This window comes from Verruconis gallopava, assembly GCF_000836295.1.
Source record: "Verruconis gallopava strain CBS 43764 unplaced genomic scaffold supercont1.95, whole genome shotgun sequence".
NCBI classification, from domain to species: domain Eukaryota; kingdom Fungi; phylum Ascomycota; class Dothideomycetes; order Venturiales; family Sympoventuriaceae; genus Verruconis; species Verruconis gallopava.
The window spans coordinates 11845-16107 of record NW_015622231.1 but is presented as its reverse complement, the minus strand read 5'-3'; positions in this window follow the sequence as shown (position 1 = coordinate 16107).

The following is a 4263-nucleotide window of genomic DNA, read 5'->3' as shown; positions in this document are numbered from 1 at the left end:
AACTTTTAATATAATTTTAATAACTTTTTTTTAGCTAAATAAGCTGTTAGGAATACTTTCCCAATACCGACTAGCTTCACTAATGTAAGCCACTTCGGAAGGGTTTAGCTTCCTAGAGCTGAGGAATAATGTATAGCTAGAGCTTATTAAGGAAGGAATGCAATAAGATAGTTATATTTATAGCTTAGAATAGTCTGAGCTTTAAGAGTATAGAAATATATTTAAACTAACTACTAGATAAACTAGATAGTTGAATTATAGTGAGCGTAGGTTTGAACTTGACCCTCCTTATATAGACCTATTTTTTGTCCCTTATGATTAAGTCTTAATCGCTCCTAATAAGACTTATATATATAGTCTTATCTACCAAGACTAAGATTACTATAGAAAGTCTTATATATTAAGACTGAGACTGGTGCTTAGCATCAATTAGTAATAACCTATATTACCCTATCTATACTAATAAATATACTGTAATATTATTCCCTTCCTTAATAAGCTTATTCTAAGCGTTAGTTTATTTAAGTATTATTTCACCCTTCCTTAGAATCCAAAGATATCTTATTCTATTTTATTCTTAAAAGATTTTAGTGGGGTCTTATAAATAATATACTTTTATTATAAAATAAAGTAAGTATATAGTAAGATTAAGTATTATAGGAATATAGTAATTATAGTGTGTCAAAACTATTTTAAATATAGTATCTATTATATCTTTATATCTAGAATAAAATTAGTGAAGTACGCCTCCTATGCTTTAAAAGGAATTACTTATATCAATTTATCCTAGGCCTCTCTAGATAAAACTAGGGAAGATATAAAGTTATAAATAGATGCTAATTTACTAGAGTTAGAAAAGATTACTATATGTCTAAAGAAAAATTGAAAGATTCTAAAACTAACTAAAGACTATATAAAGGTAAAGGTAGTATATCTTCTAGATAAGCTAGAAGAGGAAGAAAAGATATAATATTGTTAGGAATACTTTCCCAATACCGACTAGCTTCACTAATGTAAGCCACTTCGGAAGGGTTGAGCTTCCTAGAGCAGAGGAACAATGTATAATAAGAGCTTATTATGGAAGGAATATAATAAGATAGTTATGTTTATGGCTTAGAATAGTCTGAGCTTTAAGAGTATGAGAAGGTATTCAAACTAACTACTAGGTAAACTAGATAGTTAAATTATAAAGAGATGGAACATCGGTAGAGACAGGATGTTTATATAGACCTTTTTCCTAGTGTTCTTGTTGCCTTGCTCACAGTAATCATCCTAATTATAAATAATTAGACTGATTGTATCCTGTATTCCTGATTCATCTAATCCATCCGGTTAAATCATAAACCTGCACTTATATAAACCGATTACCTTGATTATAAATGATTAATATGATTATTTTCTTATTATATGGTTCCTATGTTACTTTGTAATATCATTCCCCTCCTTACTAAGCTTATCTTAAGTTTAATCTAGTGCTTAAATAGTTATAGGGGTCCTATATTCTTCCTTTAATAATGGCCTCCACTCCCTTATCAAGACGCAAATGCCTTTTCTCTGAGATTAAGGGTTCAGGGGATATTATATTCCACACCTGTTTTAACTATTTAAAGAATAATCGTACCTGCATTATCATGTCTTCTTTAAAAGGAACTAGGTACGCGAGTTGCACCTGTAAAAGAATTACTTATATTAGTTAATCTTAGGAATCCCTGGATAAAATAAGAGAGAAAACTAAGTCTGCGATAAATAAGGACTTAAAATAATTAGAGAAAGTTAGTACTGAGCTTGCTAAGATATAAAGCTGACTATTATAAAATTAAATACTTTTAGAGTTTACTAAGAAAAGAGTGAAGGAAAAGGCAATCTGTCTTATGGAAGAACTTAAATAGGAGGAAGAGGAAGAAAGAACCCATAATAGTAGTCTAATAGATAGTAAACTTTAAAAGCTTATAGATAATCTTACTACCTTTAATCAGGTTCTCAGAAACTAAGAGGTTTTAAGTATATTAGATTCTTATAATAATACTATAATAGCTTAAACAGATAATTAAGGTTTTTATATAGTTCCTAAGTGTTTTCTTTAGGTAGGTAGCCTTTCCACTTTATAAGGTAAAAGTATTATTATTTTCTAATTTAGTAATCTAAGATCTTTTCAACCTTATATTCCAACTTAGTAGGGTCTTCCAGCTTAATTTCCTTATTAAGAGGAGTCCCTGGATCCGCTTTTTCCAATAATAAAATATAAAAAATAAAATATATTTTTATTTTTTTAGGTAGTTATAGTTCATAATTTACCAGTTTTATAATCCTTTTAACTTTAAATAGTCTGATTTTCAGAAAATTAAGTTTACTATTTTGGTGCTTAGTATAAATATTTCGCTACTAAAGATAAACTTTATCCCCCTTCTTAAGGTCTGGTCCCTTAGACCTTTTTCCATTTACCTGGAGGATCATTCTTTGGTTCAGGAATGTAATATTAGATTATAGTTAAGTATAAAGTAATTATAGGTTCTTTATAAATAATATTATTTCTATAGGCAAGTATACTAATATATTAACTATTAATCTTAGTTCCTTTCCAAAATTCATATAGTATGGTAATATTCTGATAGTACTTTATTTTATTATATTATATGCTAGCGTAGCTTATAATAAAAGCTATACCTAATTATTCTATTTATTATTAATATATATTTATAAATATTATTCCAGTATTTGATTTACTCATTCTATCTAGCTATTGCTCTGTAGATAATATACTATTAATATTCCCTAGATTATCTATAGTACTTAGTATAATCCTTTCCAGAAATAAGATATAAATATCTTATCTTAATTAAAAATAATTTTTTCTAATATATTAAATCTCCCTACTTCTTTCAAGAAGACTTTCACTAGGTAAGAAGCAGTAAATTATTAAGGAATTAGTATAAATATTATATATTTAGTTAACTGATCAACAGTAACTATAATATTTTTATATTTTATATTATTTTTGTCCTTAAAAGATGGTAAAGGTCCAATGAAGTCCATTAATACCTCTTACCAGGATTTTTCTAGTGCTTTATTTAATTAGAGTAGCCTATAAGGTTTATATTATTTATACTTAGCCTTTTTATATAAATAGTAAGCTCTAATCTAAGTAAAGACCTTCTATCATATCCTAGGGAAGTAATAGTTTTATTATAATCTTTCTAGAACTTCTTCTGCTTTCATATATCCTTATAGAGGTGGCTTATGATACTTAAATATCTATTCTTTTTTAAGATTTGGAGGTAATATAATTTTCCCTTTATATATATAGACCTGTAGTTTATCATTGTAGTCTATATATTATTTAATAAAGTCCCTTTTTAATTATTTAGTCTGGATCCTCTGAATCTTAGATATATTAATCTTAACTAAAGATGCCACTTAGTATATTATTAAGTCTCCTTCTTATTATAAAAGAGTATGTTTAATCTCTATTCCTTTATTATAATCAGTTCTTCTACTTAATATATTTATATTGGTATTAAGTTTCTTACTCTAATGCTTAATCTTAAAGTTAAATAATAATAATTTATATAACTACCTTAGCTGTTATCCATTCAACACTTTAGTAGTAATGAAGTTTTAGAGATTTTAATAATCTAATAAGATTAAGAATATATCTTTTATACCTTCTAAGTAGTATTATTAGTATTTAAATATATTAATAATTGCTAGTAGTTCCTAATCTAATATAGAATATCTAGTTTCTATATCTATAAATTTCCTTAAGTGATAGGCTACTAGTTACTATAACCTATCTTTGTCCTATTGATTTAGGACCACTCTAAGAGTATATTTAGAAGTATCTATCTTAATTTTTATCAGCTTTTTCTCATTAAATAATTATAATATTAGTATAGTTATAACCAATTTTTTAAGTTTATTAGAGGCCTTTTAAGCGTCTTTAGTCTACTAAAACTTCTAAGAAGTAATACTAGTATTTTCCCTTTTCTTAGTAAGTTTAGTAAGTGGTACTATAATTCTTAAATATCTAGGAATAAATTATTAGTAATAATTTATAAATCCTAAGAATATTTAAATTTATTTAATAGTTTATGATTTAGGCTATTCTTTAACCCTTTCAACCTTCTCTAGATTTACTTCTAATCCCTTTTCTGATATAATTAATCCAATAAACTTGATTCTCTATTTATAGAACTTATATTTAGATAGTTTAAGCCATAAATTATATTTCTTTAGTGCTTTTAAGACCTTTCAGATATATTTAAT